This window comes from Sipha flava, unplaced genomic scaffold (genome assembly GCF_003268045.1).
Source record: "Sipha flava isolate LNK unplaced genomic scaffold, YSA_version1 227_pilon_pilon, whole genome shotgun sequence".
Lineage (NCBI taxonomy): Eukaryota > Metazoa > Arthropoda > Insecta > Hemiptera > Aphididae > Sipha > Sipha flava.
The window spans coordinates 104,880-119,370 of record NW_020272863.1 but is presented as its reverse complement, the minus strand read 5'-3'; the positions used below and the strand labels follow the sequence as shown (position 1 = coordinate 119,370).

The following is a 14,491-nucleotide window of genomic DNA, read 5'->3' as shown; positions in this document are numbered from 1 at the left end:
ATAGGAATAGTCTGGGCGGCGTTTATGTTTATATACACATTTATACACATTTATATACAAAGGGTCGGCGGGGGTCGTGTTGATGGGCAGGATTTTAGTGTATATATAGAGCCGTCTTTGCGCATAGTCGTCGTCGTCATCGTCGTCGTCGTCGTCATCGTCGTCGTCGGGTATTAAAACGCAAAGTAGTCGACGAAAAGCGGAGATTTGCTGTGATAAGTTGCTCCGTAAATTATCATTTACCTCGCGGACGCAGTGTTATACTTATAATATATATATGCGTGTACTTACTATTATAAAACGCGTGCGTAAATATCACACGTGGCATTTCGAGAGTTGAATTCCCTGATCCAGTTTAAGTGAAATTTTATTTCGGAAAAGTCACGACAATAAGAAACAAAAAAATATCATCACGGCATATGAATAATTTCCGTATTGAGATCACAACGGTGAACAATAATGTAATATTTTGTTATTCGTTTGCAACGAGGACATAGTGATGCGGGATATATATATATATATATATATATATATATAGTTTTACTCTACGGCTTTTCGAAAACAAAAAAAGTCCTCGAGCGAAAAATTAATAAATAAACTATTACCAACTTAAACTATACATATTTTGTATGTTTTCCATATTTATAATCGAATATAGAAAAATTCTGATTTTTTTTTTTGTAAAACAATAGTAAAAGCCGAAAGTTTTTTGTGCGAATTTCTTTTAAACGATTCAATAGAATAAAATATATTGTATATTACATAATAATACGAGATAACTAACCATAGTACTCTTACGGTTAAATTATGAAAATAAAAAATTGTTGTAATACTATTACCATTATATTAAAAGAATAAGGAAGAATAATAAGAATAATTTAGAATCAAACAGCAAGAATATTGTAAACAAGGGCATGCTTAAGATTTCGTTTTGGAGGTGGTTTTAATTTTTTTACGTTATTATAAAATTTTCAGGAAGATCATTAAAATAACTTCATATAACCTGTATAAATATATAAATAAAAAAAATACTTTAATGTATTTTACTGTTGAATATTAAAAACATATTTTAACAGTTAACCTTCTTAAATTATAACTTCATAAGTTTACACTTGTATGTAAGAAGAAAAAATTATAACTAAATCAATGGGAGTGTGTAATATAATATAATATATGTTTTTATTTTATAGAAAAAATAAGGTTAAATAATTATGAAAGTCTATTCGGGGATGGTTTGAACCCCCAAAACCAATCCCAGCTCACACCCCTGATTGTAATAATAAGAAAAATCTTCAATGCGAGTACAAAAATAGAAGTTCCTAAAAAAAACTTTGATACAGAATACGGACGGTAAGTACGTGGAAAACAATTATCCATCAAACATAAAGTGAAACAAAGAACGAGAAGAATTTCATTAGTATTATTGCATGGAGCGGATTCCACGACAAAGGAAACGAGCTCATCGATGTAGAATAGGGCGATCGGAACGTATACAGCGCAAAAACACGACCCGAAATATGTCCGTAATCAGCGTTAGACGTTTACCAATTATTGACGATGGATTACACACAAAAAAAAAAACAAAAAGCAATTGGCGTTCCACACTACTATTGAAATGATTACAAATGCCCAGCCAATAGTTTATAATGTAGATACAGGTCTGTAAATGGGTAAATCAATGAGTACGTCTTTACAATCAGAGCCGTCCTAAGTATTTTTAGAGCCTGTGACATATCAATTTGGAGACCTCTCAATAATCACAATAATATACGAGTATGATAAAAAATTACACACCAATTTTGTAAAACGTTGGTAAACATATTTTCCAAACAGCAACCAATCAAGATCATTTGAATGCATTGATACACACTGAACTACAGTTTTAATAACTTTTCAACATCTACCAGTTACTCACATTTAATAAAAATTTAATTAGATCATTTATAAAAAATCATAGAAATAAGAACTTGGATGTTGTCGCGTCGACGATACTTGCAATAATAAAAGTCTACGTAAATTTGCATTGTTTTTAAATTCTTTACACTCTGACTGTAATCATATACATATATTACAGTTATAACTATTTAGAAATCAAAAAAATTGAAAATGTAGTTTGTATAATACCACTTTAATATAAATTTAAGTTAATCATATTCAGTTAAATATATTAATAATTTATAAAAAAAAAATAGTTTAGAAATAATTTATTAATATCAATAATCTCTAATGAATAATACTGAGTATTTCAAAACAATCTAGACTATAAAGGGCCCGTCTTCTAACTTTTCTAGACAGAGGCCAGAGAAAAAATGATCCTGTTCCCCCTTCTCTGATGACGGCCTTGTTCATATCACCAATTCATTACAACTATCCTACATCAACCCGGAACCTTAACCAGTTCATAATTATTTGCATGGTAAACATATCAAATTTTCAAAATCATTTCTAGAAATCATATTATCATAAATCATATTCAACTATCTCTAAACATAAGTATTCACAAACATTTATTTATATAGTTATTTGTATTTGTAATGTACGCCACTGAAAGACAAAAAATCATACGTTACGCCACCAATCATCATTCACTACTGAAAAACATAATATAGATCCTACATGATCGTGGTATAGTTGCATATTGGTTTGTTAACAATATTAGCTGACCGTGTTTCATACTGTGTGTAGAACAGTAGAATGTTAAAATAGTAAGACTTCGTTAAATGTGAGAGGGCTGTATAGCTAGTGTTATGGGAGCGGTGGAGTGCAATGAAGAGAAGCAGCGGGAGACAGAGATAGATGGAGGACAGGTCTTGAATACCGTTTTTCCATTAAAAATAAAATTAAGTATATTGAATTCACCGTATTTTGCGTATGTTGCACTCCATACTATACACAAAGTTCACCACATACGCGTAATACTGATAGGCTGTTAAAGCTTCTAACTTTTAATAAACCACTATATTACCATGGAGCTTAAATAATAAATATTAGTTTTTTTTCCAAACTTTTAATTGAAAATTCCGTTACTTATCGTTCCTTGGATATAAAATATAAGAAAAAAAAGTAAGAACCCCAACAATTTCACTGCCTGCCCAATGGAATTTTAAGCTAAAAAGGTTACAATACTAACTTTTGATTTTTAAATAATGGCCAGTCATAACTGTATAGTAGTTACTTTTAATGTATTACTAAACTCTCAGTGATTCAATTCGATTCATAGGTTGTAAAATATTGTGCATACACGTCTACAAATCTAACACTGGGCACTATTGCGTTACGGCCTACTAAAATCGCTTCTTTATTTACTTGCTTTATAATTGACGATGAATTTTTAATTCAAAACCGGTCTTACTTTAAAAATATAATAATACCCTAGGCTAAACATTTATTTATTTCTATACATAAACTATTTGTTTATTTATTTATTTAATCCTTAAAAATAAGGACGTGTGAGTTCTATGATAAAATTATAAACATTGCGGAGGAGCAAACGCTGTACGGTAAATCGGTTAGCATTACTTAACAGATGATATATTTAATATAACGATAAAAACTTGAAATCAATTTATCGCATATCACATAAAACATAAAAACTTAAATGATAAAGAACTATTTAATCGAAAACCTTTATATATATATGTGTGTGTGTGTGTGTGTGTGTGTGTGTGGGTGTGTGAATTACCAGCGACCATTAATAATATATATTATTATATACTCTGTACGTGTTTTAGTTTGTTTGTACATATATTACATACAGTTTAACGATAATCAAAAGAAGAGGAAGCCATACGTCGTGATTTATGTAACGAAATTTAACACTCCGCCAAAACACGACGCGGGTTCGTCCGAAATAAACAAATCTTCCTCGTCTCTCTACGTCATCATACATATATACACGTATATATTATAATATACACCTTTACTGTATTATAACCGTACGCACGCGCACCTTTATAAAATGTATACCAGCTATCTTTCGCGCGTGCAATACAATACGGCTCCGACGCGGGTAATGTAAGCCAATAAATTTCGACGTCGCGTTATAATAATAATATTGTTATTACGCCCACGCCCGCCGTTCGTTCGCACGCCGATAGCACGGATTTGTTATCCATTCATCAATCAGCAAAAGGCGTTACGTAATAATAATAATATTACCAGTGCGGTGGCTATTAATCGAAACGACGCACGTCGTCGTAGGCAGCCGTCTACTACAGGGACTACACTCTCTGTTACGAAGAACACGCAGCAGTTGAATCTTTATCCGACGAACTTGGCGGTTTTTTAAGAGAAAAAAATCGTAAAATTAAAATTTCGTTTTAAAAAAAATACTATTCCTTTCACTTTAAAACTAGTTTTTACCGTATGAAATGCGTGCAAGAAATAAATGTAATAAAATGTGTAATAATAATCCAAAAAAAAATAAAGACGGGTGTTCGATATCGCTATGTTAATCTTTTAAAATTGAAACCATTGATGTTTGAAAAAACTATTATGAATGAACTAGTTTGGCGGTGGATCAGTTTGAAAACGGTCGATATTAGTGATGGGAAAAATCGAATGCAATAATTGAATGATTCGATTATTCGACTAATCGATTCAATTCAATTATTCAATAACTATTCGAATGATAAAATAATCCAATTAAAATAAATGAAAAATTACTATTACATGAGTTCTGAATTTTTTAAGCTATTTCAATCAATTCAAAATTCGATCTTGATTGAAATTATTTCTAATAATATTTTCTTTATTATTATAGTTTCCAATTATTAAGAAAATGCATAAAGCACCAACTAAGTACCATTTCCTGACAGAAAACTTCCCAAAATTGTGATGATCGCATCCTTATGATCGAAAATATCATATATAAAACAATACATTTACAATAATGTTTTACAGTTTAACAATCAAATAATGAATAATTATAAAAATAGTAGGCTGGTACAGATACATAGTGATGTTTGTCCGTATCATTGCTCGTTCATTTTTTTACCTATCAGATTATTACTAATATGTACTCCTCTATGTAACGGAACAAAAGTATAAAATGTATTGTAATACGATTTAACATTAAATCATATAAAACATAACACAAATTCGTTGTGTAGAAATTGTTCGTTAAACATGATTTTGATTATTTACGTATTGCATACATTATTTGTTTGTATGCGGAACAAAAATAATTTTATATTGTCTTGTATCCACGTACGTGCAGAAGCAAACCAGGATAAATTCAGTGGCGTAAATATATATATATATATATATATATGTATAAGAAATGCCCGGAATTATATACATATTACACGCAAGCTCGTTTACACATACACATGTGTATGTGTGTGTTTGTGTGTGTGTGTGTGTGTGTGTGTGTGTGTGTGCGTGCGTGTGTATATGTGTGTGGCATACAGAATTGTAATAGACGATAATTAAGATTCGCACAGGACCAAATATTCGTTTGTCGTTGTTTTTTTTTCTTTCGCAATTTGTCGTTAAACCTGGTGTACAACCCATTTCGTCGGCAACATCCTCGCCCATAGTGTACATGTTATATTTATACGTAGACGCGTGTTGGACGGGTATAGTTGCAAAGACTTACGACAGGCGTACGCACGCATTCAATTAAACCCTTGTCGTCCTTCGGCTTCGAGGGCTTGTATAGTACACGTATGTGTGCGTATAAATAGGTGCAGGGATGTATAGATAAACGGATGTCGGCGGTGACGACTACGACGATGACCGGCGGCGTTTTCCGACCGCGTTTTGAACATGCCGGTTTGAAACAAGCGCCCGTGATTCGTCTCTAAACGCAGAGACAATAAATATTACATTTTCACGATATTACAACGTACATTTTCCGCGATCGATGCACAATCTAACATACGAAAAATACTTGAAGTTTCTTTCAAAATATCCTCTCTTGTAAATATACGTACAGACAACATTTTATCTTTGAGATAGTCTATAAAAATTACGTTTTCTTCACATAAAATTAAAAAAATTTACAAAAAATGTATAACAAAAATCGGTTTTAATTAAATTGCATATGTCTAAGTTAAACAAAGCTTTTTTTTTTTTTTTGTAATTATATTTAAAATTATAAAAGCAACTTATTGACGTTTTAGTTATTATACTATAAAAAATTAATATTTATGAAAGGTTCGGAAAAAATTACGAGAGGATGGGTTAGAATTCCATACACTTAAGAATCGAAAATGAAAAAGAAAAAAAAATCGAATTATTTTTGTTGCCTATGGTCATTGAATAAATATATTTATTATACGTATATACATACATGTAATACTTCGTATATTTAATCTACTGTATCGCAGTCACGTATATTCATATGTTATTACTAGAGGCGTCCTTGGGCTTAATACCCAAACTTCCATCGAAATATAAACGAGTTTAGAAAAAAAATATTGCCATGCAAACATTTAAAAACAATTTAAGTTTAATATCATAAATATTTTCTCGGTTATTTATACAATCCATTGTACTGTGAAATTAATTATTATCAAAATTATTATCTTGTAATATAAATACATTTTAAATAGTTACGGGGTAGTAAAAACATTGAACCCCCACACTGAAATTCTAGGCATGCCCCTGATACAATAAACATTGAGCGTATCAAACACCGTACCCGGGGAAAATAGATATAAAACTCCGGAACAAAACGAATATTCCTAACAGGGTTTTTGCAATAAATTATAACTATTTCCATTATCTCATGTATAACCAAAGTTCAAGTCCGATCGGGGGCTGTATCCAGAACATGTCTCAACGTGACAGCGTGGTTACTACGTAATGCAGATGTACCCAGTGGCGTATTTGACTTAATTGTATGGGGGGATACTAAATTTAAGAGAATTATCCCCTAGATAAATACAATATTTTTTTTATATTTATGTTTATGTTCTCGAATACATAGGCGATCGCCTTCCTCCTCAAATACGCCACTGGATGTACCGCAACCGGTACATCGTAGAGGCGATCACTTTTCAAATATTTTGAATGGGTAGTTAACGATTCAGTTAAATTAAGTTAAATTAAATTGGTCACGATTCAGCTACGTATTGAACGTAGGAAAATAACGCACAAAAAGATATTTGAATATTAGTGCTAGGATGAAGTGAGTGCCGTTCAGTAATCAGTGGCTGATAACAAGTCAACGAGTACACGTGCTATGGTTGAGCAATACATTAACAATAATATTACTGAGGTACGTTGTTCCGATTTTTATACGCAATCATTTTGTTCGGTATGGTCCACGGCAGGCGGGTAGCTGTTGAAAAACATACGCGTCTCCAAGAATAATCGAGTTCGCCACGCCGCTGCGCAGGCGCAGATTTTGACTTACTTCTCGGGGGGGGAGCGACTCGACCATTTTTCTTTAATTCAGACTCAAAATTTACTAGTAAAATTTTTGATAATATTTAAATCAAGTGAATCCATAGTATTTGTGTTTTTTTTTTTTAATCTAATCTTTTTTAACACCTGTCTGTGTGTTTAACCCGAGAAAAAGCCCAATTCAGTATTCACAGCCACACGTAATTCGATTTCGTTATAAAATGATCCACATTAAAAAAAATTGAAATGTGTGTCTCGTACATATAATCGTTTCCTTAAATACGGATTCAGGGGGAGACAATCGCCCCTACGCCCACCTAAAATACGCCACGCAGCTGTGAACAATTTGCCGTTTGCGTTTACGACGAGACCCGTACAAAACCGATCTCATCCCCCTTCCTACGTCTCGGATCCCGCCCGCGAAAACGCTTCCGCCGACATTCTCATGTATGTTATTCTCTCACATCAGTCGCCGTTATTTTATTTTTTTGCAAAGCGACCCCAGACCCGTCGTGCCGATAATAATAACCGTACGGAGACGCCGTTGTGCCGTAATTTAAGCTTTCACCCGCACCGTCGACACCCTGAACGACCCAGAGCGTATTCCACGCACACACGCACACGTAATACGGTACAATGTGTGTACTCGGAAATGATTACGGCAATACCGATCGCGGCCCTAACAAAAAGGGTATTATTATTATTATTATTATTATTATTATTTTGTTATTGTCATTATGTATCGTATTTTCTTCCGTATTATTTTATCAAGCCGAAACGCGGTGAAAAAATAAAATAATATATTTTGTACACAAAAAGAAGCTGTACGCGCAAACCTTATGTACACAATGTGCGTACATACATTGTATTTAATATAGGTACATATACGTACAAGGCGCGCTCTCACACGCTCGTGCCGGGCGGCCCTTTTCTCGTAGAGTACCGGAGCGTAAATGTGATTTCGTCCGACGACGACGTAATTATTATTTTCTATAGCGGTATTTTTCCTCTCCTCTTTCTCTATCAACCACGCGTATCCGTTTATCCGCTTAAATCCGTTTTATCGATCTCGGCCTCGAGGTTGATAAAATATATGCGTGTAGCGGACGGGTTCATTTCCCCCGTTTTGTTCATCCGCGCGTCATCCGGACGGAGAAAGGGAATCTGAGAGAAAAATCGAAAAAAAATTGCCAAAAATTACTAAAAAATTTTAATCGCCCAACGTGGGGCTCGAACCCACGACCCCGAGATTAAGAGTCTCGTGCTCTACCGACTGAGCTAGCCGGGCAGTTGAAAAATAAAATGAATCGTTGCCACTTAATCCGTAGATGTACACGTGATGTTTTGACGATTTTACTATTTGATCAATTACACACACCTATGCTTACATGGTACTACCAGTACGTAGAACGCTAATTGAAATAGTGAAAAAAACAAACACGTTCATTACTCATTTAATGTTACTAAAAAATCCCTATGTATCAAATAATATTATGGACCTAAAATAAAAATATAATTAATATAAATAAAATATAATTTTAATATATTTATATAAATATAAATAATTTACATTAGCTGTGTTGTATTACGATTCCTCAATTTTTTTTCGTTGATGAGTATAATTATAATTTGTGATAAGCGGGTATACAGGTACACTATAAACTTCAAAGCTATAAACAATGTTATCCTTTTTTTCTACAAAAATCCAAAATACTTAAGATATTTTCTTAAAATCACATTTATTAGGAACGATTATTATTTTCAATTGCTTTTCACACATCTATTTTTAATTTATTGCGCAGAATATAGTTAAATAAGCTGTTACACTACTGCGAGTCACTTAAATAAATTGTACTTGTAAGATGTACTCGTATTTTATTGATTTTAATTTCGGATCTTTATTTTATAGTTTGTCTTATGTTTCATGGACAAAAAAATTGAGGGAAGTAGGAACTAACCCCACTTATTCTTTCGCGTTAACTTTCGTAAATTCTTTCGCGTACTTACAAATTTACTTACTGTTTACAAAGTCAAAAAATACTTTTTTAGAACTAAATCACTATTTATTAGGTTTTATTTATTATTATATTTTACTACTGTTTGTTATTAATTATTATACTATAGTAAAATATAATTAAGTATTTCCTTTATATCCAAAAAAATATAAATAAATAATTTTATAATAATAAAAACATATTCAAAAAGTCGTTCGAATTCGTGTTATAATTGAACCGCGTTCTTGGCTGGTTCAAATAAAATTAAATTTGTTTAAAATTTGAATGTGTTCATTCCGAAAAGTGATATAAGAGCACTTGTTAGTACCCCAGACAAATTTAGAGAAAAAAAACCTTTTCTTGCCAACTAAAAATTTGATGTACCTAATGATACTTTTTTTTAACCTTCAATTTTACTAATTTTTATTTTTTTAAGAATAAAATTTATACTTTTTAGTTTACTATTCTCGCTTTAAATCTGGTGAATTCATCGATAATTTCTTCATATGAAATCTCTTATATGAATTTTATAGTTGAATTTACACGTAGTACATGCAATTAGACTAAATATACGCATTTCAAAAAGTATAATGGAAAATTTTTGTTTTGAAGGTAAAAGAAAAATACGATTTTTGAATAATTTTACAAATATTACTGACTAATACTATTATTATTAATTAATATAGTTGTCAATAACTTACCGTGCACGACTTATGACGTATCTTGAGTAATGTGACGAATAGTGGTGCTAAACTACAAAAAATACAGCAGGTACGGTAGCGTTATTTCTGTTTTTTCTAGGATAGGTTCTACTTATATTAATTTGCATCGCTATCACGGATTACGGCTTGTATCGCCGTAGGCGTGTCGTAACCGAAGCGTTTTTATATAATTATGTTAAATAGTTTCAAGTTTCGATCATACCATGTTGCTTCTATCATATTTTATAATTTCATAATGCATACATATGGACTATGCATATCAAATCATATGTCACCTACCCTTTACCTAGTACCCACTCATCCCCTATAATTCACTATGACAGTCACCATACTTGAGTAAAGGGATCAATACCACTGACGAGTCGATTCGATATCAATCCGTCAACATACACTGTCGTACAATATTTTTTTGTTATTATTATTATAATTATTTATTGGTACACTTCGGTTCAACCGGTATGTTGACTATAACTGCAGAGGCTTGTCGTTAAATGTACCTATTTAAATTTGTGACAAATTTATCATGAGATTATTTATAAAGTGATATTCGTGATTCATACTATGAAGGAATCGTATTGCTCTCCCACCACCATAGGGCTGGCACTGAAATTGATTTTCAATATTAACATACTAAATGTATATAGTTATGTAGTTTATCGAAAACATTTCTAAGTATTTACACTTATAGAAGACCCCATACAAACGACGAGAACGAGAGTAGAGATGTAGAATGTCTACCAACGGTTATAAATCATAATAATAAACTTTCATGCTCGGTAATATTATCGAGAATCTATTAATTGACGGCTGACAGTAGGCTGCTCTTGACTTGAATACTAAAATATACCAGCTATATCATATTTAATATTTATATTAAACACAGGGGCACAATTTCAATGAAAAAACTGGGGGTGCTAAAGCCCTTCTATCTTATTCATGTTCCTTAATGATTATAAACACTCGCATACCGTACAATTTAACAGTTACTAAAATATTTGGTAAATATATAAATATTTCTAAATTTAAATTGTTCACTTTGATTTTATATTTTTATTGCGCGTATAACGAATTACCTGTCTGTAAACACAAATGTTTTATCACATGATCACTTTTAGATTCTCATTGAAGCGAGGGATATTATGGTTTTATCACATGATCACTTTTAGATTCTGATTGAAGCGAGGGATATTATGGTTTTATAATGATGTTAGTATTTTATTTGTTTAACACTTTTTCGGATAGAAATACTGGTCCAAAAGTTTTTTCTAGGACCTTTTTTAGATTTTAAATTGGCATGCGGTGGTACTTAAGATAGGTATTTTTTTTAAATCTTAATAGTTTTTCTAAACATGAGTAAAAAACTGTCCTGAAATGGTAAAAATACGCTGTAAATAAGACTTTCAAATTTCAAATTTTAGTTATTTAGTCATAATTCCAAAAGTAATATAGCTAGAAATTTGAAACTTTTACCCTATAGCAAATATATTTTTTTTTCGTACTACGAAATATTTTCATATTGTATAAAAATTTATATATTTATACAAAAAAATTCAAAAACTACAATGTTTTTCTATACATAATTAGAAATGAGTATTGAAATGTAAATTAACATAAACATATTTGGGGTTGTTAATTTCGAAAATGGAGGTGCTAAGCACACCCAAGTCTCCCCTCCCAAATTGTGCCTTAATTACACATCACAACGATACATACATCGTATTGGCTGGATACATTTTTGTTAAAGAATTGTTATGAATACTAAACTTAATATTATAAATAATGACGTAAAATGTCTATAAATATATGTTTATAAAACTGTACTTTTGCTTAAAGCTTTTTGTTCGATAAAACGATATAGTGAAATAATAACCATCGGTATAATATTGAAATATGTAATGAAAACTCTATTAGAAATCATTGAACATAATAATATACCTACTATGTACTTAGTACCTGTCTACTACATTATGTATTGTATTATTACAGTTGAGTTGTCGTTCTCTCTATAAAATAAAAAAATATTATGTGTCACAGACTTTGACATTGTACATTTATGTATATTAAATAATATGTATATGGTAATATATGACTTAAGTAGACGTATGTTTTATGAAATAATAATGTATTCATTTAGATTCTAGATAAATTTTTATTTAGATATCACTTGCCAGTGTATTATGATCTAAAGGTTTTTATTATGATGTATATACAGTTATTTTAATAGCAACATCACTACATATTGATAAGTGATGATCCAACGAATTTTATTCATTTGAATTTTCATTATTTTACCTTACTTCAGTTTCAACTTTAAATTGCATTTATACTATGACATCTAGCTACAAATCCTATTTTATACATTTTATATGTATAAACGAGTAACGGTTTCGCACATAATTTAGATCAAAGTGAATTTTTAAATACGCATCCCGTAAATTATATTATATTATAATATATAATATATAATTATATTATATATATTATAATGCTGCTGTGGGTATGTCATTAGTAAATCGCTTATAAAATTATATCGAAAAAAAAATATTCACCATTTTAAATTTAATGATGCCAAAAATATCTCTTAATTGGAAATGTTGGAACTGAACTGCTTAGATTTTATACAATATAAAGTAGATGGTGAGCTTTTAATTAAAAATATTAAAATATACAATTTACGTGTTATTCGATTTGTACGAATATATATTCCTATATTTACTTTTTTGTAATAAATGACACCGAATCCCGTAAACGATATACTCACTGCCATATGAATGTTGCAAATATGCACACAATAACACTTATACTGATAGATACTTATACTAATAGATAACTTAATATTTCGTTTCGACGAGAATTTTTCATCTATAAATGCAGTCCTTAGTCAATACCCTATTATGATTGTTTTGCCAAAAACTGCATGGAATTTTTAGCGGTAAGATACGTGCGGTCACGCGGTGTTTTCGTACGCGTGAGGGCCCCTAAAAATGATTCTTTTTTTTTCCTCGGATCCGCGCCGGAAGCGGTGAACAATATTTTAAAACGGCCAGAGGAAAATGTCTCGGACAAAAGTTGTTCGAGACAATAAAACCATTGATATATGGACGGTTTTTCGTTTCGCTCGCGGCCATAAAAAAAAAAAAAAACGATAATAATAAATAAATGCACAACGGAAAACGCGTGTACGGTGTAGTGGTGGCGAGAAAGGTGGCTGTATTAATAATGACGTTGCGTCGTCGAATGTTATATTATTACACTGCTACAGCAGCTGTACAAAGTTCAGCTGCGACCAATTGCGTTGATTTATATAAATAATATTTATGAAATTCGGTGTACGTATAGTGTTATATGGTATAAGTATAATATCAGGAATCTCTGCTTAAAAACCTAAAAATTAATAATAATTAACATTGTTATAATGACGATAGAAACACCGTTGCGGCTTGACAGGTTCAGCGCGCCACATACATATTCATAGGGTCTATACATCAGTATTTTAGTATTCTTTAAATTTTACAAATATTCTTTGATTTATCTATATATACACACGTATGAATGAAACGTACAAGTTGATCAGTGGGTCAAAAATGTATCTTGTTCGCCTACTAATACTGTTGGTAGACGATAAAATATTTCGTCTATTGCATTTTGGTCCAACAACTGAATGTTTAAATAATAAAATTAAACAATAATTAGCAAATTGTTATTACTCGTAAATTAATATATAAATAAATAATTTATATATAAAAATAAATAACTAAACAAGTGCTTAATCTGGAATATTGTTATGTGATAGTAATAATATATTATTGTAAATTAATAAATAATATTAATTCATCACTAGTATACAATAATACTACAGGCTAAGTACTTATTTATTTTTATAGTTTAAATTAAAATAATTAAGAATTAATTAATAATTAAGAATTATATTATAAACAGAGCGCAGTGTATACCACACTATCGAATCCAAAAAACAAATATTCAATCTCCATTGCGTTTATGGCATATATATCTTTAATAATCTTTAATTATGTAATTATCACTTGTAATTATATTACAACTATTCATAATATTTGTATAATGTACATGATCTATATTTGTATACTATTGTAGTTAACTGAGATATAACTTTGTCGATCATATTTGAAATTTAAATTACTGTAGATACAGTAATATATCTAGAACAATATGCAATTTTTAAAATGAAAATCTAATTATAATCTTTATTTTATTATTCATACAAGTATAAGTACTATACATTTTTACTTGATATATTTCTTCAGTATAATTTAACTTCAAAGGGAAATATTATATACAACTATAAAGATAATAAGTACTTATACTAATATATGAGCACGAAAAAAGTAAACTTAACATATTTAAATCCGTCTTTATTTATAATGAAACTTCATTAAAAATGTA

The 14,491-nt window shown here is 30.7% G+C and overlaps 1 protein-coding gene and 1 non-coding gene across 2 annotated transcripts in view; one reads left to right on the top strand and one right to left on the bottom strand.

Annotated features, from left to right (window-relative positions):
- Positions 1 to 14,491, top strand: part of LOC112683477 (zinc finger protein 541-like) — a gene marked incomplete at its 3' end in the record, with an annotated part of 248,287 nt that overhangs the window by 157,717 nt on the left and 76,079 nt on the right. The window lies entirely within an intron of this gene.
- On the bottom strand, positions 8,569 to 8,641 carry Trnak-cuu. The gene has a single exon. It is a non-coding gene; the product is annotated as a tRNA-Lys (tRNA).